Below are 23674 nucleotides of genomic sequence, written 5' to 3'. Positions count from 1 at the left end.
CAAAAACAGTACATGGAAGAAACCTCAGGAAAATGCAGTGAGTCTTTTCCAAAGTCCTACCAGTCTATGGCTCTGGCAGGCAGAGCTGTATTTGAAAGGCGCAAGATTTTTGTGTCATATGCTTAAGATTATGCAAAGCCTGAATGCAGACTTGTCTTCAAATTAAAGAATCTTGATTTTTCTAGTCTTGGCAAGATTTTGCCCTTCTAAGGATGCCCAAAATGCTAGGACTAAGGGGAAAGTAGTCTGCAGATTTTGTATTTATAAAAATTGACACAGCCAGCTTTCATTTAAAGATAAAATTAGACAAAAGCTTAGGCAGAAGCTTCTGCTACTGCAAAGAAAAGAAAAAATTTAACAGAAAATGAGGGAGAAAGATATTTATAAAATTAAAGCATGGTCCAAGCAGAAGCCCCCACTCCCTCCAGAAAAAGGAAAAGAAGGGGAAAAAAGTAAACAAAAAAACAAGGAAAAAGGGAAAAGGGGTTTTGATATAAAAATGAGGACATAGAGAAACTTCTTAAATATACCAAAGTCTCGAAAGTTAAAAATAAATTGAATTAATAAAGGAAACAATTTGAGATGTCATCATTACACTTTGTATACATGTATCAAAATATCACACTGCATCCCATAAATATGTACATTGATTGTGTCAATTAAAAATAATTATAAAAGCAAAAATAAATTTTAAAAAAATGAGAAGCGCTTACTAATGAGAGATGAAAAACATTCAAGATAAAAACTGTGGGACTCTCAGAACTGAGATAGAATCACTGATACCATTTCAGCAGCTGCTAAGCGTGAGAGAAAAGGAAAGTGCAGGAGAATGATGTGCTAGATCCACATTTGGTAGACAGCTGACATTTGTTTCTCCCACAAATCAAAATTCAATGAAGAAGCTAATTCTGTCCTGAAAGCTATCACTTTAAATCTAAGAGAAATGATATTTACACCTGCAAATATTTTGCTAAAAACATATCAGTCCTTGAAGACATGTAACAGAATAGATGTAAAACCTTTCTGAATATAATTAATAACCATCAATATTTATTTTGATGAAACATAATTAAAGTTCTCATTTTCCTGAGGGTGCTTTATACCTATTTTTAATAGAAAATACTAACGTAATAAATGTCTTAACTGTTTTATATGTTTTCAATCAGGAAAGTTTCTCCTGATAACTAGTTTCCCCATATTGCCAGAAAGACATTTTCCATTCATTGTTCAGCATTTCTCCAACCATCCTTATCATACCAGAAAAAGGCTTTTATCAAGCTCTTTCTACAATCTCCTTGAAGCCAAGTCTATTAGGCACTTCTCTTTCTTGACTTGACAGCTTAGCAACTCGGGGCAGAGTTAGATGTTCCCTCCTGCTTGAAACTCTGCCTTTTCTTAGCTTCCAGGCCACCACTGTCCTGGCCACAATTACGTTCCCGCCTCACAGCCTCTCCTGTCTTTCTGTTCTTGGCTCATCCTCCTCTGACCCTCTCTCTGACGCAGTGCTGTAGGGCTTGGCCTCGGGCTCACTTTTCATTTTTATCTCCATTCTTTCCCTGATCTCTTTTAGTCCCACAGTATTAAATGCCATGTTTACTGAAGTCAATGATGTCAATCTTCACCTATTTACTTGGCGTGGCCCGTTGGATATTCACAGGAATCTTACATAAAAATTCCAAAATACAACCCTTGATAACTTTCACCTCATTCCAAACCTCTTCTATGTTCAGTTTTGTTTTGTTTTGTTTTGTTTTTTTCTGTCAAAGCTCCACCATCAGTTGCCTGAGTCAAACCCTGGGAATCACCCACCGTTCCTCCTTTCCCTCACACCCACCCCAAACAGCCGACTCATCAGCTACCTCTCCAGTTCTAACTCCAAGACAAATTTTGGATTCTGTCACTTATTTTTATCTCTTAAGTCATTTGTCTCTTGTCTGAACTGGTGAATAGGTGGACTCCTAACTGTTCTGGATTCTACTCTCGTCCTCTTCAAGTCTATTCTCCGCCAGCAGCCGGAGCAATAGATCTGAAAAGTTGAAGCACCCTTCCTGTTTTCCTCCCCTAATACTTGTTGGAGGCACTGGTGGTTTGGAGCTAAGTGGGGAAGCTGTTTGAGGGAGGCAATAGTCTAGCAGCATTGGCAGATTGATTATATATCGGGGAATTGAACAAATACATACAAATAATAAATATACCAAGAGCCAGGTTTCTTACTATGAGTGAAGAGAATTTTTACAAAAATGAAAAGGGGAAGTGAAAAATGAACTTTGGTTGTGAATTGGAATTTGACATAGTGGGAACCCATGGTTTTTAAGTTCTTCAACTTTTAAGTTCCAGGGTCCATGTCCAGGATGTGCAGGTTTGTTACATAGGTAAATGTGTGCCGTGATGGTTTGCTGCATAGATCAACCATCACCTAGGTATTAAGCTCAGTATCCTTTAGCTATTCCTGTCTCCTTTTCCCTCCCCCGACCCCTCACCACCTACAGGCCCTAGTGTATGTTGTTTCCCGCCCTGTGTCCATGTGTTCTCATCGTTCAGCTCCCACTTATAAGTGAGAACATGCAGTGTTGGGTTTTCTTTTCCTGAATTAGTTTGCCAAGGATAATGAACTCCAGCTCCATTCATGTCCCTCCAAAGGACATGATCTTGTTCCTTTTTATGACTGCGTAGTATTCCATGGGGTATATGTACTACATTTTCTTTATCCATCATCATTGATGGGCATTTGGGTTGATTCCATGTCTTTGCTATTGTGAATAGTGTTGCAGTGAACATACACATACATGTACCTTTATAATAGAATGATTTATATTCCTTTGGGTATATACCCAGTAATGGGATTGCTGGATCAAATGGTATTTCTGGTTCCAGATCTTTGAGAAATTGTCACACTCTCTTCCACAATGGTTGAACTAATTTATATTCCCACCAACAGTGTGAAAGTGTTCCTTTTTCCATGCAACCTCACCAGCATCTGTTGCTTCTTGACTTTTTAATAATCACCATTCTGACTAACATGAGATGATATCTCATTGTAGTTTTGATTTGCATTTCTCTAATGATCAATGATGTTGAGCTTATTTTCATGTTTGGCCACATGAATGTCTTCTTTTGAGAAGTGTCTGTTCATGTCCTTTGCCCACTTTTTAATGGAGTTGGTTTTTTTTTTTATTTCTTACAAATTTAAGTTTCCTGTAGACTCGATATTAGCCCTTTGTCAGATGGATAGATTACAAAAATTTTCTTCCATTCTGTAGATTGTCTGGAACTCATGGTTATTTATATGTATATATAGATAGATAGATAAATGTCAAAATAAATGCACATGTGTGTGCATTTATTTCCTAGCTTTGTGCTTTGAGGGGGTCTGGGAGAAGCGACACCCCAAATAACATTGAACTTTCTTAGTACTTTGATCTTGGTTTCTAAATAATATTTTCCATTAAAGAAAACACAGAAATCCTTAGAGGGAAGACCTGTTTCTAGAGTTGCAGCAGTGATAGTGTGAGATGTGCCTGGAACACCTTATTGTGCCACAAAGTAAGATGATAGCTATGCAGTGTTGTTGAAAGGAATAATCTGTCCACTGAAATACTCCAAAGGCAGAAAAGAGCACATTGTTACTCCCAGGAGCTTCCCATTGCAAGTGAGAAATTCTGTAGTTGTCTCATGTGTTATCTAACCTTCATATTATAATTTCACTCTCAACATATTTTGAAAAGTGAAGAATTTCCTTAAGTGTTAACTGTCTTTTGTATTTTGCCTAGAAATGTCATCCCATTGGTTTGCCATAGAACCCCCAAATGCCCTGGTATTCTAAAGTGTCCTCATGAAAGCCACAGATAATACACTTGTTCTTAGGCTAAAGGCCAAGAAGCCGTAGCCACAGAAAATAAGTGAAATTGTATAAGTTTATTAATATCCATTAATATGTTAGTTTGGATCCATTTGTGTGGGTTTTGTTGAAAATTGATGAAAAGCTGGGGCTACAAAAGGTAAATTGGGCTGTAGAATAAGAGCAGATGCTTGGGGCAATAAGTAAAATATCTCAGCCTTTGAACCTAACTTTTTGCATGAATATATTGGGAGGACAGTAAAAAGTGGATTGGGACATATACTGTCCCCAAACTTAGGGGAAGTAATATAACTGATGAAAGAGGTCAACCTGTCAGAAAAAGAAATAGCCACTGCAAAAAATGTGAAACTGCATGTGTTTCTGTTTGATCTAAGACAGTGTAAAACTCAAGGTTTTTTGTTTTGTTTTGTTTTGTTTTGTAAAAGTAGTAAACAAGAACAAAGCAATGAAGAGAGCTCTGCTATAACTACTGTTGATTGTATGCCCATAAAACTTTTCCTAGATGCTATTGTGTTCAAAGTTCATGTGAAGATTTACACATTGTTATGTTTCTTGGAACACAGTTTTCCCCCTCTTCCTTAGCATGTGATATGTTAAAATGGCAGGTGTGCCCCCATTCCCAAACTTATACACATGGCTTTATTTGCACAAACCTTTGAGATTAGGCAGGATGAAACCAGGTACATGCAGAGAAGAATAGGCCAAGAGGGTAAGGAGTGGACAGCCGAGGCCCTGGTGTGCTCTAGCGTGGGAGCCATCTGAAGGATAGCTGAGTAGATTATAGGTAAGAACACAGATTTTACCTGGGAATGCAAGTCTCTGAATGTGGGTGACCTCAGTTAACACCATACACAGAATGGCAAAGTCCCTGTCATATTTAAGTCAAGTGGAAGCCTCGTTACTCCATGTCTCCCACTGCTGGACAGATGTATTTAGCTAGTTGCTTCCTAGGCAGGAGAAGCAGAAGTACCATCTAAAATTGGTAAGTTTTGCTTATTGGAATGTGGAGGAAAAGTTCTGAAGTGTGAAAGACCTAAGAATGAGAGAAGAGGGAACCCAGGGCTCAGAGAAAGGCTTTGGATTATTTAGGGAGAGACCTAAGTAGGAAGGAAAAGCTGATAAAGTCCAAACCTTCCAGCTGTTGATTGTTTTTTCTTTTCTTCTCTCTCTCTTTTTAATTTTTAAAAATTTTTTTATTTTTATTTTTGAGAGAGTTTCGCTCTCTCACCCAGATTGGAGTGCAGTGGTGTGATCTCTGCTCACTGCAACCTCCACCTCCCAGGTTCAAGCGATTCTCATGTCTCAGTCTCCTGAGTAGCTGGGATTACAGGCATGCACCAACACTCCCAGCTAATTTTTTTTTTGTTGTTGTTATTTTTTGTAGAGATAGGCTTTTGCCATGTTGGCCAGGCTGGTCTTGAACACCTGGCCTCAAGTGATCAACCTGCCTCAGCCTGCCAAAGTGCTGGGATTACAGGCACAAGCCACCATGCCTGGATGGCTTTTTGTGTTTGTTTGTTTTTTATTGTGGTAAAATATGTATAACATAAAATTTACCATTTTAACCATTTTAAGTGTACGGTTCAGTAGTATTAAGTATCATTGTTGTGCTATCATTGCCACCATCCATCCACAGAACTCTTTTCATCTTGCAGACCTGAAATTCTATACCCATTAAGCAATTGCTCCCCTCATTCCCCCTTTTTCCCCAGCCCCTGGTAATCACTGTTCTACTTTTGTCTCTTTGAATTTGGCTATACTAAGTACCTCATGTATGTGGAAATCATACATTTGTCCTTTTGTGTCAGGATTATTTCACTTAGCGTAATGTTTTCAAGGTTCACTTATTGTTGTGGCATGTGTTGGAATTTCCTTCTAAGGCAGAATAATTTTTTGTCCTATGTGCTTATCACATTTTGTTGATCCATTCATCTCCTAATTTGAGTTGTTTCTACATTTTGGCTGTTGCAAATAATGCTGCTATGAACACTGTTGTACGTTTCTCTGTTTGAGTCCCTGCTTTCCATTCTTTTTGATATATACCTAGAAGTGGAATTACAGGAATATAAGATGATCTTATCTTAATTTTTTTGAGACACCACCACACTATCTCTCACAGTGGTTGCAACATTTTACATCCCCGCCAACAATGTATAGGGTTGCGATTCCTCCACCTTCTTACTAGTGTTTGCTATTTTCCATTTTTAGGACACTGGCTGCCCTAATGAGTGTGTGAAGTATCTAATTGTGGTTTTGATTCGCATTTTTCTATAGTGATGTTGAACATCTTTTCACGTGCTGATTAATCATTTGTATATTTTCTTTGGAGAAACATCCATTGAACTCCTTTGCTCATTTTTAAATTGTCTTTTTTGTTGTTAAGTTTGTTTTATTTATTTACCTGCTTTTTCCCCCACGAGCTGTACACGTCTGGGATATCAGCCTTCCTAGGTAAGGTAGTACTGGGACCAGAGTCATGTCTCTATCTAGAATATGAAATCGTATTGCTTAGACTGAGTGGCCTGGCATCCATCCTCAAAGGCTTCTGTTGGAAGAAGCTGTGTTTACTATTAAAGAATTAAACTCTCCTCTGGGAGGCAAGCAGTTGTGAAATCCCAATGTGATGCCCTTGCAGAGCCAGCAGTGCTGCTCAGACTTTTCTAAAGAAAACTGGATAGCACAGCTCTTTGGGCGCGCCTGAGAAGAACGAGGCGCCTTCAGAATGAGACAGCATGGTTGACTGACTGCACAGTGGCATCCAAGGTATAGCTGCCAGAATAGCACCATTCTCTGCCCAGATACAGCCCTAAACAAACGTCTAACCCATTTCCACTACCTGCAGACTCTGAGGGAAAGGCTAGGATGTGCTTGGTAGGGACGGGCTGGATGGTTAGGCCGCTCAGGGATATTGACCAAAGAGAGAGGGTTAGGATAGATGAGATCAGAGAATGACAGCCAGGTGTGCAAAATGGCTTTGTATACTGCAAAGCCACAGGGAAATGGGTGCTGGTGATTGCTGTCCCTGTGTGTAAAACCGTACGGGCCAAGGCCCTTGACCCCTGAAGCTTTGCTGAAAAAAGTCAACTCGCAAAAGGCAGATTAATTAGAGAAAGACATACAAATTTATTGTGTCAACATGGGAGCCTTCAGAATGAAGACTCAAGGATACGCTGTAAATTGTCCATTTTTATGCTTAAGTTTAACAAAGTATGAACAGTGTGTAGAAATATAATTAAGCCGGGCACGGTGGCTCAAGCCTGTAATCCCAGCACTTTGGGAGGCCGAGGTGGGCAGATCACGAGGTCAGGAGATCGAGACCATCCTGGCTAACACGGGGAAACCCCATCTCTACTAAAAATACAAAAAATTAGCTGGGCATGGTGGCGGGTGCCTGTAGTCCCAGCTACTTGGGAGGCTGAGGCAGTAGAATGGCATGAACCTGGAAGGCGGAGGTTGCAGTGAGCCTAGATTGCGCCACTGCACTCCAGCCTGGGCGACAGAGCAAGACTCCATCTAAAAAAATATATACATATAATTAGACAAAAAGGGTACAATCTAATGATAACAGATGGTGTGGGGAAACCCAGCAAGGCTTGTCTGTCTAGATTCTTCTTGGCTTCTCTGTGCAACATTTCTTGATTCTGGGTATGGGTCAGGGCTGTCTCTGGAAAGGGGTCTTAAGACCCACATAATTTCTTTATGGCCAGTTTTTACACAGAGGCAAAGGGGAAGGTTATAGTAATATTTTTAGGTTTCACGGCTGGCTTTAGGTTCTGGTTTCTTTAGCGTTCTGGTTTCTATGACTAGCCCCGCGGGAGAATGGTATTGAGAAGTAGGCAGGCAGGTGAAGGTCAAAGAAAAATGTTTGCTTCTGAGGCTTCATTTAGGGGTGTTGTTTTCTAAGCCGCACGAAAACCTTGGTGATGAAGGATAACGTTAGCCTCTCTGATTAATGGAGGAACTGAAAAAGGATTTCTCCCAGGAAAGAGGAAGAACGCATATGTAAACCATGCCTATCCTTTTCATTTTCCTGGTTCTGTGATCTTCTAATAACTTATTTTGTGTTTTAGGAGTTTAGGTAGTTTGTGTTGCTTTTGAGGGCATAATAAATATGTGTGGTACAGCAGCACAAAGAATTGATGAGCAATTGCCATCAACGACTAAAAGAGAGGAAGATGTATGAATAGCCTGACAGCAACTCCGCAGACCTTTCTTTCACCTTGTGACCATAGTAAACCTGCAGTCTCCTTGTAGATAGTGACTGCTGTATGAACAGCGACTGGAGAAAACTTTGTGGCTCAATGTGATGCTTTGTTCAGACATCCTTATACTCTACCTGGCTCCACAAAGCCGGGCTTTTAGAGATCATCCTGCCGGTGTGTGGAAATAGCTGTGCTGTGGACATGGCTTATGATGGGCTTTTACCTGAGTCTTTGAAAAAACAGATAAATTTTTTAAAAATAATAGTGATGAAGAGAAGAGAGATTTAGGAATATTCAGGAGCCGCAGGCTACATTTTTATTTCTTCAGTGACGTCAGGTCCTCTACATCTTCAGTGAGAACACATGGACACAGGGAGGGGAACATCACACACCAGGGCCTGTTGGGGGATGGAGGATGGGGGGAGGGATAGCATTAGGAGAAATACCTAATGTAGATGATGGGTTGATGGGTGCAGCAAACCACCACGGCACATGTATACCTATGTAACCAACCTTCACGTTCTACACACATACCCCAGAACTTAAAGTATAATAATAAAAAAAAAAAAAATTTTTTTTTAAAAAGGCAGGCAAAAAACTAAAATGTTTAACTTCTTCCTTTCTTCCTTCTACCAGTGAGGCCACTCTATAAGATTGCATTTCATTATCTATTGCCTCAGGATGGCATCATTTGTATATTTCTGTGGGCTCCTTGTAATCAGAGCAAAGGGATCGTTTCTTCTGCAGGGAAAGCCCCATGCAAGCTCTGCCCTGGATTAGGCATTGAATCAAGAAGAGGTTCGGGTGTCAGGGAGCACTGGGAGATTTGAAAGAGAACAAGAGCAGTGGTGGGTTTGGAAAGTGGTGAAGGGATTAAAAAAAGGAGGTCCAGAGAGAGAGAGAGATTGAAAGACAGAGGGGGACAAGGGATGGAGAAAGGAGTTAGGGCAGAGGTGATAGGGAAAGGTGTTTAGTCTTGATGATTCAGTACAATTCTGTTCATCACATATCTTCCCATGTCAATAGGAACTTTCTAAAAATCAGTGCTGTCTTGTTAAGTAGTGAGCTTTTGGTAGCTCATAGCATCCAAGCAGAGAAGGAAGATCTCATCAGTCAGGAGTGCAGAAGACCAGGTCTCTCTACTGACAGCAAAGTTAGATTAGATGGTTTAAAAGTTCTCTCTCACCCTAACTCTAAGCCCCTCTCAATGCACTCTTATAAAAGTGTGTGTGTGTGTGTTCCTTCTAAAATAAGTAGAAACTGAACACTAGAGCTATTGAAGATAAAGTTTGCATCTTCATTACTTGCCAGTTACACCCGAAGTCAATCTTAACTTTGTCTTTGCTTTTTAATGAGTTCAAAATAAAGATTGTTGGGTTTTGTCAGCAGTGTTTTTGTCCCTTAACTGGATGAAATACCAACCTTTTCAGTGACCAGAAAACAGGTAATTTAGAAAAGAAACATAAAACAATCATAATTGATGGACATCAGAATAAATCTCCTATTACAGAAAGTTGAAAGAACTTGGAATTATTTTTATATATTGCAAGATTCAAAGCCTTTCAGCTTGTTAAAAAGAGTGCAGAATACAGGTTGCCAAAATAGTCCTCAGCTTATCAAAGACCAGTTGACATCTTGTCATTTTTTGGTTCACTTTTATCTTTAATATAGGAGAGGGAGATAGAGAACATGAAAGTGTAATTTTTAGCTAAGTATTGGCTCTTCCTATTGATATTGACAGGGTGTTCTTGTGCATTCACTAACATTCAAAATAGCTTATTTTGCTTTATAGTGAATACAGAGGGAATCCATATTCTCTATTGCAGGAATGAGGAGTGCGTGGAAGGAAGGGTGGGAGACACCAGAACTGGTCTACTCAAGTGGAACTCTTCTGTGAAATGGGTCACAAACACAGCCATTAATGCCCCCACCCCTGTCCCCTGACTCAGCCGTCTGTACTATTAGAATGGCACGTCTATTTTCTCTGCCTGTCTCTCTCTCTCACCCTCTCACTACTCACTCCTCACCCCTCATCCGTAAGGTCCTTAAGGGCAGAGACTCTCTTAAGAATGAGGCCACATTTCTGAATTGTCAGTATTAGCACAGTGCATCATAACAAGTGTTAGATGCCCACAAAGGATTTTAAATGGGATGAAACACGTTTTTCTTCTCTTGCCTAATGCCACCATGGCTGCAGGTAGAAAACAAGGAACTAAGTAAGTTCATTTACTTCCCAAGGGTCTCTTCCACCCTAGCCCTGGGTGTGTTTGACTTCAAGTCACAGACTATCACTGCAGACTGAGAGTGCCTCTTCGGTGCCATTTGTCTTTTGCAAACTTGATGGCTCTTTTTGTTTGTTGGTGTGTGAGTTAAGCATTGGCGAAGAAAATAATACACAACCGAGTCACCAGTGTTCTACTCCCAGAAGTTTTCTTATCCAGAAAAACATAAAATGGAGGATTGAAGTCAATCATCTCTGGGTGTTCTCTGTGTTCTACTGTTCTGTGATTCTCCAGTTGTTCCCTGTAATTTGTGAAACTTGGGATAGTATCTACCTCTGCTTCATAATTGGAAGAACTTTAAGTAAATGCAGACCCCCCGGGGGTGGTGCTGGTTAGTGCTCAGTTGTGTCTTAGGAAAATTGAACTATGGATAAATAACTTGCCTTAAGGTGGAATAGTACAAGAATAGACAGCTGTCTTTCTTATTGCCATAAGAGATGGTTGAGATTCAGGGCTAATGTAAAATATCCAAATAATACAGAAAAATGCAGAGCAAGCCACGAACATCTTTAACATGGCAACTCCTCTGACCTCATAAAACCTCTCTCTTCCTGATAGATAACCACTGTCAATAGTTTTATGTGATTCCATTGAATCTTTGTTTATTTATAAACAGATGCACATTTTAGTGGCTTCACAATATTCCATAGAATGACTATATTGTAGGAATCCTCTGTTGATAGATTAATTTTCCCATGTTTTTCACAAATAATGCTGCAGTGACCATTCTTGTTGTTATATCTTTATGCACATGTGTAAACACTTCTGTAAAATTAAATATTGGAAGTGGAATTTCTGAGTCAAAATATGTACATTTAAAATTATGATAAAAACTGCCAAATTGCCATCTAAGCAAGCTCTGCCAGTTTGCATTTTTAACCCAATGCCTATTTCCCCAACCTCCACCCATTACAGTTCTCAATATTTTGAATTGTTTCCAAAGTCACGTGCAAAAAAAGATGTGCTTACTTGGAAGACATACATTTTTCACTATTAAAGTTTTCCTTTCTCTATTTCTTTGAATATTGACAGTCCTACATTCCCAGTATTCTTTCATTGAGGAACTTTGATCTGATGGATGCTGGCTTTTCTGGATTGATTCTCTGGTTCTCTTGAGTTTTATCATTTACACCCACACATGTTAGGACTATTGAAAGAGAAACTGAGGCACATAATATTTGAGCAAACAGTGGTGACACAGGAGATAGAAAGAAATTATTTTAGGTAGATAGTGAGGGCAAAAGAATTCTCAGCAGAGCTTCCTTTCTAACAAAAAGCAACCCAAGAAATTAATTCTCTTCTAACAAAGAGCATCCTGAAAGATGGAGCTGCAAACACAAATAAGAAAGCTGGAAGCTTGCACGGGAGGAAGCCTGCAGCTACACCAATGGAAAAGGGTTACTTGGGGCCAGGCATGTTCACCATGGGGCTCCACTTTCCCTTTGTTGTTAGCATGTGTGCAGTAAGAAAGAAATGGAAAACATGGAGAAGCTCAGGCAGAGAACCCACCTGCATAATAAAAGATTGGGGTGGGAGCTGTCAGAGATTCATGCCTGATGCAGATGGCACACCTGGTCCTAACTGGTTTTTCATGCCCTATGTAGATCAGACACCACGTCTTCACTAGCTCATCTATAAAAACCCTGCGTTTCACTGCAGATTGGCAACTCATTTTTCCAGGACACCTCTCTGTAACAGAGAGCTATTTTCTTTCTTTTGCGTATTAAATTTTCACTCCTGACCTTATTCTTTGTGTGTCCACATCCTTGATCTCTACAGTTCACTGTGAGACAGTGAACCTCAAATGTCACCCCAGACATTGAGGCAGCTTTATTGGTTCATGAATTGGGCAATTCCAGAATGCAGGTGGTTCGGGACTCTGATGAAGGGGAATGAAGGAGAAGGCTTTTATAGGGTGAATACGGGAGCAAGGGAAAGAAAATATTTGGTTGGTTGCAGTGGAGCAGTAGGCTTAGTTGAATCATTCCAACAAAATCCCTCCTTAGAGGTTAGTTGGCCATTTCTGACTGAATAAGCTCAAGTTTGTTTGTTTGTTTATTTTTTAACTGTTTACAATGAGTTGAGTTTCAGTTTGCTGATGTAGGCAGTGGAATTGCCTCAGTCTAATGGCCTTCCAATTAATTATTTTAACAGGACTTTGTCCTTTTTGCTTTGCATTCTGGAAGAATTCCTTTGATTCAATCAAGAACATAAATTTACTTTCAACTTGTATCCATTTGATATTCGGCCCATCCACTGACGTTTATAATTCCTAAGATCTCACCGCAGCAACTTCTCTCCTTCTCCTGAGAACTTGACTCTTATTTTCAAGGGTTCACCTGTGACCTCTGTTGGCTTTATTTTCTCCAGAGTTTGCTTTTACTGCTGGGCTCAGTATCTCTTTCATGATTTTGGCTTTTCTCAAATTTTTGGAGATTTTTAGTTACCTGCCCACCTCTATGTTTGTGTATTCCTATTTGCATGTCTCTGGATGAGGGTTGAGCACAGGACTTTGTCTCCAGGTTTCATACGAGAGACTGAGTATGCTGCTGAGATGTAAGACATTCACGTGCTAGTAGTGCCCTTCTGGGAGTTCTCACTCTCTGAGGAAATTGCCCTATTCATAGCTGTGAATTGCCCTATTCATTTGAATTTGTGAGTTAAAACATGTCTGTTTTGTGCTGCTCAACAGAGAGGGCAGAAGGAGCGGGTAGGAGGAGAGGGATGACTGGCCCATCATCTCCGTATACAGTTTCCCAGTTCATCATTGCACCAGTCATTCCAGGGCTCTTTCCATTTCTGACTCTCTGTTGCCTCTAGACTTAGAGCTCTGCTTACATTACAGCAGTTTGAATTTCCTATGTGTGTCTGAGGACTCTGATCTCCTTGGTCAATCTAATTTCCACTAAATCTTTAAAATTTCTTGTCCATAGGTGGTACTCCTTCTAGTTGTCAACATTCATTATAAAATTATTATTATAATACTGCATCTGTTCTTCATTTATAAGAATTTTTTATAAGATGGGGAGTAGAGTAGGCCTCTGTGCTCAGTTAACATCTTCATTCAAATTTGATTTCCATTCTGGGTCCTGCTATTTTAAAAAAGATGCCCTCCATACCACATATTATTTTCTTTTGTATGCTAATATAGGCTCAGAGTGTTTTACATTTTGCCTGTGTAATTTTGCAAATCAATATGTTTCTATTATGGGAATCAATGAAAGTTTATAAGTAGTAAAAAAAAATAAATAACCAGAGTGGTAAAACACAAAAAGTATTGATTTATTAGCCTCTGCTGTTTTTTTAAATTTATTCACTTATTCATCATTCATTTGACAAATATTGATTGAACATGTCTGCCAGGCATTATGGATCTAGGCAAGATCCTAGAACTCAAGGAGCTCAATTTAGTGAAAGAGACTAAAGGTAGAAAATGAACTAGTGCATACCCAATGCTGAATTTATTACCAGAAAAGCAAGTGTGGGTTTTGCCACTAAAAGTAATGGCAATAAATTACCAATTACAAATGGTAATTTATTAATAGTAAATGGTAATGGTAATTTGTTACCATTATTTTTAATGGCAAAACCTGCAATCACTTTTGCACCAGTGTAAATACAACTCCTTGAAAAAGATTGACTCATCTAGTTCGCTGCAGAAATCATCTTCATTACCGGTCCATTAAAAATAATGAGAATTTCCTAAAACAAAAACATCCTTTAGTGCCATTGAGATCACTTTAGTTAGGCATGGGAAAATAAGAAAACTGTGTAACTGATGATTGGTCTTTCAATTAAAGGCAAGCTGAGGTAGACAGAGACCTTTTGCAATTTTTATAAATAATTTGAAGAGGAAATGGAAAATTTCTCTTCCCTGTTGAGTTCATGATCTTTGCAGACCCCCATATTCCTCTTTCCACAGAGAAGACATTAAATACACATCTGCTAAATAAATGAATGGAGAGGCATGGTTTCTTCAATAGTGTATCATAAAACAGTAGGACAAGAAACATATTTAAGTGTTTGTCTGCTTCTTGTATCAATATAATGCTGACCTCATAGAATGAATTGGGAAGCTTTTTTCATTTTTATTTTGTGGGATATCTTGAATAGAATTGGCATTATTTATTTCTCAAATGTTTGACAGAACTCACTAGTGATGCCACCTAAACCTGGAGTTTTTACTGCGGGAAGGTTTTTAACTAAAAATTCATTTACTTTAATTGATATAAGGGTATTTGGGTTATCTATCTTTTTGAGCGACCTTTAGTAATTTTTTTTTTTTGACTGGTGGCAGAAGAATTTATTCGAACGTGTCTTAATTATGGGCACTGAGGGCTTGCCCATAGTGTGCTTGATATATAAAACCTAAACCTTCTGCCAATTTTTCTTGAGTAATGATACCAGGAAGTCACAGTCAGGTGAATGTTATACACACGCTTATTGTCTGTGACATTTACATGGCCAACGGCCACAGCCAGACACAGCACCTTCATCCTCTGGAACTTGATTGTGGACTTCACCTCATCCACTTCATTTTCATTGTGTAACAGCAGGGAAGGGAACGTGTCAGCCTTATGTAGGCCTGGGACTAGGATTTACGGGATCTGCCTGATCAGAGACTCTGAGGCCAAAAGGGCATCCTACTTCTTGGCCAGCTTCTTGACCAGTTTCTTATTCTGTTTGAGTGTTTTCAGCACCTCAATGTCCATGTGTGGGATATTCACAGCCTTGGACTCGTTACAGTGCTGCCGTTTCCCCAGGACACACACAGAGAACTTGGAGCAGGGAGTGGACTTAAGCCTGATGGTGCCCAAGAAGCATTTGTCCTGGGGGTCATAGTTCATCAAACTTATCTGCGACTCCAGTCTCCAAAAACTTGGGGCACTTGCACTGGTCCCCATGCAGGGCCTTCCTGCACCACCTCATACAGGGTGTCCTGAGAGACTTTACTGCTCATGGCTTCTCATGCCATGGTAATTGGAAAAGGAGCTTTAGTAATTTTATCTTACAAAAAGTTGTTCATTTTATCTACACTGATAAATTTCTTATCATGAATTTGTTCTTAGCATCCCCTTATTTTTTATTTTGTGTAGGATCTGCTTTGATGTCCTGTTTCTCATAGAGATATTTGGAATTTGTATCTTCTCTTTTTTTTCCTCTTATCTGTATTGCTAAAAGTTGATCCATTTTATTGACAGCTTCAAAGAATCAGACTTCAGATTCACTTATGTTTGTGTGCACGGTTTTGTTTTCATTTTCTCTTTTATTGAATTAAGCTCATTATTATTTCTATTTCCTTGTCTACTTGAGTTTAATTTGTTCTTTTTCCTTTTTACATTTTTAAAATATACATTTATCATTTAAAGCCTTTCTCTTCTCTCTTCTTTTTTCTTTCTTTTCTTTTTTGAGAGTCTTGCTCTGTCAACCAGGTTGGAATGCAGTGGCACGATCTTGGCTCACTGCAACCTCTGCCTCCTGGGTTTAAGCGATTCTCATGCCTCAACCTCCCAAGTGGTTGGGATTACAGATGCATGCCACCATGCTCAGCTAATTTTGTATTTTTAGTAGAGATGGGGCTTTACCATGTTGGCCAGGCTGTTCTCAAACTACTGGCCTCAAGTGATCTGCCCACCTAGGCCTCCCAAAGTGCTGGGATTACAGATGTGAGCCACCGCTCCTGGCTTTCTAAAATTGTTTTAACTTGATTGAGACTTGTTTTACAGCCTAGAATAAGATCCATTTCGGTAAATGTTCTATGTGCTCTTAAATAAAGGAATTCTGCTATTTACTTACTGGAGTGCTCCATAAATGTCAGTTCAGTGAAGCTGGTTGATAGTATTTTTTATTTCTTCTATGTACATATTGAAATGTTATTTACTTGTTCTACCCACTAATGAGAAAGGGGTTTCAAAGTCACTAAATAATTGAAGACTTTTAAATTTCTCTTCAAGTTCTGTTAGCTTTTGCTTTATGTATTTTGAAGCTCTCTTATTAGCTGCATAAAAGTTTAGTTCTGTTCTGTCCTTTTGATGAATTTACCCCTTTACCATTGTAAAATTACTTTATTACATCTTTCTCAGATTTTGATACTTTTGGCCATCATATTTTTCAAATATTTTTTCTATCTCTTCCTCTCCTTCAGAGGCTGCAAGAACATATATATTAGATTTTTTGTGTCGTTGCTGATACTCTGTTCAATCTACTGTTTTTTGTTTGTCTTTTCGTGGAGTTCATTAATCTTTTCACATGTTGTGTCTAATTTGCTATTAATCCCATTCAGTGTATTTATTATTTCTAGAATTTAAATGTGTGTCTTTTTTTTATATCCTTTATATCACTGTAGCAAACTTAGCTTCTCAAACATATAGAATATAGTTACAGTATAGTTACAGTATTTGCTTTAATATCTGTGTCTTCTAATCTGTGTCATTTCTGAGTTGACTTCAATTGCTTAATTACTTTTCTCACTGTGGATCATAGTTTCCTGTTTCTTGGCATGTCTGGAAGAAATTACTAGATGCCAGAGGCTGTGAATTTTATTTTATTCTGTGCTGGATATTATCATATTTTTAAAAATATTCTTTAGTTTTGTTATGAGGTATAGTTACTACTCACTGGTGAACAGTTTGGGTTTTTTGAGGCTTTTTTTTTTTTTAAAGAGACAGGGCCTCACCAAGTTGCCCAAGCTGGAGTGCAGTGGCTGTTCGCAGGCTACCATGCCCAAATTTGAGGCTTGCTTTTTATGATTTTTTTTTTTTTCTTTAAGGAGAGACCAAAGCAGCCATGAGTCTAGGGCTAATTGTTTTCTGTTTTATTTTCCAGACAATACCTTTCTAATTACTCTACTTCTAATGTATTACAAGATATGTGTCCACTGAGTGGAACGCCAACTCTTTATGGCCTCGTGTGTGGGTTGGCGATTATTCCACCTGCTCCTTCCAGGCAGGTATGTCCCAGGTGACAGGTAGCTCCTCACAGCTGTGTGCCGATCAGCACTCAGCTAAAGACTCAAGGAGACCTGAAGATCTTCACCGCTTTTCCATGAGGACTTTTCTCTCTCTCTCTCTGGTATTCTGCCCTGTCAACTCTAGCCTTTCTACAATCCCAACTCTTTCTCCTCAACTTGGGGGTTTTGATGGACTCTTTCGAGATCCTGCTTTTCTGTGCCATGGCAAGGAAGCTCACTCAGTGTGGGTCTGGCCCTCAGGATGCTCTGGGCTGGATGTACATTTGCAGGTTACTGGTATGTACAGCAAGGGATGCCTTGGGAGTAAATTAAAGTCCCTCAGAAAAGGGGTACAGAGTAAGAAGAGAAAATCCTAAGACAGAGCCCTAAGGAACATGGAAATATATGTAGGAACTAAAGTGCTAACTCTGTTATAAGGATTTTAGAGAAATGCCCCAAGCCATTTGTAGTCTAGACTTTCTGATATGATTCCAGAGTGTAGTCATTATCCAGAAATTTGATAAGTCAACAGATGAGATTACTCTGGATCTCCTGGGTGACCTGCTTCCTTTGGGAACATCACTAGGGGCTCAAGATAACAGTACATCTAGAATCATAGGAAAGGCCTACAGGGCCAGGAATACCATATCTCTACAGATGAAGGCAGTGTTCAACCTTAGTTTCTACACTAATGGACCACCATGGAAAGTTAACAAAAACTGATAATAATAACAATAACTATAGTGAAAATTAAGTTAGAAAATGAAGAAATAAAAAAGGGAAAAGTCTGCATCTATAAAACAGACATAGAGATTTTGGATTTCTAGACCTAAATTAAATACCCAGACTGTCTCCTACTGTTTGGTTCACCTTGGACAGCTTAATAGCCAAATGTCTTTGAGTCCCAGTTTGCATATTTTTCATGTAGGGAATAATTCTACTAGAACTTTCAGCTTTGTAGATTTTAAGAAGTGTACACATAAAAAGTATTATTTTTAAGACTTGACCATGACTTTGTTTTAAAAAATTGTCATGGTAAATACATGAAAAAAATGTGAATAATTTTAATTTTTAGATAATTTTTGCACATTTACATTTTTTACCTCTAGGGTCATAGGTTCCTAAAGGTAAATTCCTTTTTTTCTCCTGTTTAAAATGTTTTTATAAAAAATAAAATTGAGATGAGGTCTCAGTATGTTGACCAGAGTAGCCTTGAACTCTTTGCCTCAAGCAATTCTCCCACCTTGGCCTCCCAAAGTACTAGGACTACAGGCATGAGCCACTGCACCCGGCCTAGGTGCAAATTCCTTTTAAGAGCTTGTTCAATAATATAAAAGACCAGCTTGAAAATTTCAAGTTTAACACTTTCTCTAGTTAGAGATAATATATCTCTATTTCTGTATTTGAGTTAAAACATATTTGTTAAGGATATGACATTCAAATATTTTGAATGTTAGCATTTTTTAATATTTGCTTCTTGACCAAGAAAGCAATTCTTTTCATATGCATGTAAACTGCTGTGAAAGTACAGATTGGCTGATGCTATATAATAACATTTTAAATTTTGTCTTGTGAAGTTTAGGTTATAAACTTGTTTATGGATTCTCCTTAAAACTTGCTTTTCTTGATTAAATTCAATAAAAACAGAAGAGGGTAGTTCAAATTGATTTCTGGAATTGCCTGTTAAGGATTTGAAAATTAATGTCTCTTGGTTCCCTGGAGTTTGATATCATTTATGCGGCTCTTATTCTATCATTTGAACATAAGCTTTCACTTCTGATGAGGTGGAAATTAAATGAGACTAGGAAAGTAGTGGCATGACCTTATATTGTTATAGTACATTGTTCCGAGGAGATATTTAAAAATGAATATCAGAGTCTGAATTTGTCTTCTTTGGCAAATGAAAATGGAAACAACTAGCTAAACTCTTTCTTTTAATGGAATTTAATAATATAAAATTAAACTAATAGAAGTTAAAATAAATTTGTGAGAAGTTAAAATAAATTAAATTTATGGAATTTAGTAATATAAAATTAAACTAATAGAAGTTAAAATAAATTTCTTTTAATGGAATTTAATATAAAATTAAACTAATAGAAGTTAAAATAAATTTGTTAGAGTTATCAAAGTACTTCCAAGAGCATACAAAGTAGCTAGAGTTCTTACTTATCTATTGCTATTTATGATAGCATTCAGAATAAAGAGAAACAAATCAATGATATTGTATTTGTTAGGATTCATTCATTGAATGCTCACTATTTACCTGGTATGGCATTTTCAAGCTGCTCTCTTCAGAATTGTTATTGAGATAACTAACTATATTTTCCTGGGTTACAGTATCTTCTGGACTAGATTAATGTGAATATTATTACATTACTTTAAACCTTGCTAAAAGCTTCTTTTTGATGGTTTCCATTTATAATGTCTAGGGAAACTGGATAAAATGAAAAAAAGTTTAATCACGTTTTTCTGTTGTAACATGAGTGGCCTCTTGAAAGTTTTTTAGGGTAAAGGAGACGATGATATGTCCACGTATTAGAATATTATACAAAAACTTAGAACTATGCTATGAAAGAACATTTAAGGACACTAACATACCATCGAGTGCAAAAACTAGAATATAAACCTTAATTACAGCATGATATGATTTTATCAGATTATTAGATAGGCAGATGGAATACAGGAAAGAACAAGAATGAAATATAAATGGCAGTTAGGCCTCAGTAGGATTATGAGTGATTTTCTTTGTACATTTTGAGGGTTTTTTCCAACATAGTTAAAAGCAAACATTTTCCAATTTTAGAAATAATATCATTAAAATAAATAAAAACTGACAGCCAGGAGAAAACATTTTTGAAATTTAAAAATATTCCTTAAAATTATTTTTAAAGCCACCACAAAGAAAATAAATTACAAAATTTATATGTTTTTCATTAGATTATATTTATCATGATCCTTTTAATGTTTGAAAATGAACTACTAAAGGCAGGTAAATTTGAAGGATGAACATGTACTAAGCAGGATTTATTTTAGATTATACTTTAGGGCCCAGGCTCAAAAGTGTGGCCCAGGGATCAGCAGCAGGAACATCTCTTGAAAACTTGTTACAAGTACATCCTTGGGGCCCAGCAATGTATGTTTTTACAAGGGATTTTAATCCATGCTTAAATTTGGGAAACATTGCTTTAGGGTTTTGAGTTAAGAGACTGAGCTAGAACAATTCCTCAAAAATTTTATTCTAGAAAATTTCCACCTAACATTTGCCTTCTCTCTCTGTCTTATTTCTTCCTATTTCTGTCTCTCTGCCTCTCTGTTACAGTTTTTGTTGAATGTTTATATATTTGCCTTGTTTCTCCAAAAATATTTGAGGCATGTAAATACAAGTGTTAAAAATGCAACAATATACTAACAATAGCAAAGACTCATTTACTGCTATCTATCTTCTATGTATTGTTTTAAGTACTTTTATATATAGTATCTCATTTAACTTTATTAATAATAACTCTATGAAGCTGTTATTAACATCCCCATTTTACAGACAAGAAACCTGAAGCATATGGCTAAATAACTTGTAAGAGCATACATCCAATAAATGGCAGAATTCAAGCAATCTTATTTTGCAGCCTGAGCCCTCAAACAGTCCACTGTGCATTTCTTGAAAGTAAAATTAGTGAAGTGACAATGGCAAGTTGGCCCCCGTCTTCATTCCCTCCAACAGAAAGATCAACTAGTAACTATCCACAGACAAAAATATGTTGGTGAAACTCTACAATGTAGGAATAAACCTGAGTCAATGCTTTTCTTCATTTCCATGGAACTAAATTTCCCCATTGAAAGCTAAAAGAAACAGTCTTGCTTTGACCATGCCATCCTTCCCTCTTCCCCAAGTTGGCACAGCACCACACAGGATTCCCCAGTGCTCATGCTTTCTATAGTCGGAAAAGAGATGTGAGGAGGTAGACATCTAACTTCTCTGACACTTCCCAGGAAGCCTACTCCACTCGCACCTCACAGGGAACAGGAAACAGGAGGGTATGGCACAGCCAGATCACCTGGGGTCAGGCTGAAACAGAGCAAGAAAGCAGAGCCCACAGAGACCAGTGGGTAGATCTTGATGAAAGCTCAGTGTACCTGCCAGCAGTGCTTGATCAGAGATATCAGGCAATAGCATAGGTCACCTGCAAAGTCAAGCCGGTCACTCCCAGAAGAGGTGGGAAGAACTACTAGGCTTGAATCCGTGGATAGCCAGCCTCCATGTCCAACCTTTGACCCTACCCCTAGGAGCTGCTCAGGGAATGAGAAAACCCTTTCCCCACCCACTGGCAGTGAATTTCTGCAACAAGTAGACTCTAGATCTGCCATAAACTGAAGCTTAATGTTTCACACAGCCCCAAAGCCTATTCCCTAGACCCCACATAGCAAGAAAGACAATCACTGCAGCACATTTTTTATTTATTTATTTATTTATTTATTTATTTTTGAGACAGAGTCTTGGTCTGTCGCCCAGGCTGGAGTACAGTGGCCAGATCTCAGCTGTGAAGCGTTTTTTGTGCATGTAATGTGATGATCATGACTTCTTATTTTTTGTCTATGTGGCGTATCACATTTAATAATTTCTCAATGTGGATATATCCTTGTATACCAGGGATAGATCCTATTTGATCATGGTAAATGATCCTTTTCATGTGTTGTTGAATTTTGTGAGTAGTTTTTTGAGAATATTTGCATCTATATTTATCAAGGATATTGGCCTGTAGTTTTCCTTACTTGTGATGTTCTTGTCTGGCTTTGGTTTAGGGGTAATGCTGACTTTGTAAAAAGACTTTGTAAGTATTCTTTCCTCTTTGACTTTTTAGAAAAGTCAGTGGGGAATTGGTAATAGTTCTTTAAACATTTGGCAGCATTCAGCAGTGAAGTCATCAGGCATTGGGTTTTTCTTGATGAGAGATTTTTTATTACTGGTTCAATCTCCTCACTTGTTATTGATCTGCTCAGATTTTGTATTTCTTTGTCATTCAGTCTTGATAGGTTATATGTGTCTAGAAATTTATTTCTGTTTCTTCTAGGGCATCCAATTTGTTGGCATATAATAGTTCATAATAGTTTCTTATGATTGTGTTTCTGTGGTATCAGTTGTAATGTCCCCACTTTTATTTTTGAATTTATTTATTTGAGTCTTTTCTCTCTTTTTTCTCTTTTTTCTTAGTCCAGCTTAAGGTCTATCAAATTTGTTTAACTTTTCAAATAACTACTCTTAGTTTTATAGTTTTATTGATCTTTTTAAATCATTTTTCTAGTTTCTAGTTTCTATTTCATTTATTTCTGTGATAATTCTTATTATTTATTTTCTTTTGCTAACATTGGGCTTAGTTTGTTCTTTTTATGTTTTCTTAAGGCATAACATTATTTGTAATATTTTTTCTTTTTGATATGGGCATTTATTGCTACAGACTCACCTCTTAGAACTTCTTTTGCTGCATTTCTAACTTTTGGTATGTTGTGTTTCCATTTTCATTTGTCTCAAGATGTTTATTAATTTCCCTTTTATTTTGTTCATTGATTGATTGGATATTCAGGAGCATGTTGTTTAATTTCAGTGTTTTCTGAAAATCTTACTGTTAACTGATTTTTAGTCTTAACCCATTGTGATCAGAAAAATACTAGATATGATTTCAATCTTCTTAAATTTGCTTAGACTTGCCTTGTGACCTAATGTATGGTTTATTCTGGAAAATATTCTGTGCGCTCTTGACAAGACTGTGTATTTGGCTATTGTTGGTTTGGAATGTTTTCTACATGTCTGCTAGGTCCACTTAGCCTGAAATGTTGCTCAAGTCCAATGTATTCTTATTGATTTTATGTCTATCCAATATTGAAAGTGGTGTATTAAAATCCTCTACTTTTATTGTATTGAAATATGCCTTTCCCTTCAGATACTTTAATATTTCCTTTATAGATTCAGGTGCTACACTGTTAGGTGCATATATACTTATAATTGTTATATCCTATTGATAAATTGACCCCTTTATCATTATATAATGCCCTTCTTTTGTCTTTTTTTAAATACTTTTTGACTTAAAGTCTATTTTGTCTAGTGTAGCTATCGCTATCCTTGTTCTTATTTGGTTTCCTTTCGTGTGGAATATCTTTTTCCATCCTTTAATGTTTAATCGATGTGTTCCTTGAAAAGTGGAGTGTGTAGCTAAAGTGAAGTGGATCGTGATGAATGGACCAAATGCTATGCTCAGTATATTATATTCGATTGTGGCAAAACTAATACCTGCTTATTGTCAAAATTTGCTGCAGTGGGCCGGGCGCGGTGGCTCAAGCCTGTAATCCCAGCACTTTGGGAGGCCGAGGCGGGCGGATCACGAGGTCAGGA

General features: G+C 37.8%; 1 protein-coding gene and 1 pseudogene across 2 annotated transcripts in view; one reads left to right on the top strand and one right to left on the bottom strand.

Moving 5' to 3' along the window:
- Positions 1-23674, top strand: part of PLD5 (phospholipase D family member 5) — a 422420-nt gene that overhangs the window by 130860 nt on the left and 267886 nt on the right. The window lies entirely within an intron of this gene.
- LOC140710316 (large ribosomal subunit protein uL1 pseudogene) lies at positions 1959-15303 on the bottom strand (annotated as a pseudogene).

The sequence above is a fragment of the Chlorocebus sabaeus genome, chromosome 25 (genome assembly GCF_047675955.1).
Source record: "Chlorocebus sabaeus isolate Y175 chromosome 25, mChlSab1.0.hap1, whole genome shotgun sequence".
Classification (NCBI taxonomy): Eukaryota; Metazoa; Chordata; class Mammalia; order Primates; family Cercopithecidae; genus Chlorocebus; species Chlorocebus sabaeus.
This window is presented reverse-complemented; position numbering and strand designations above follow the sequence as displayed.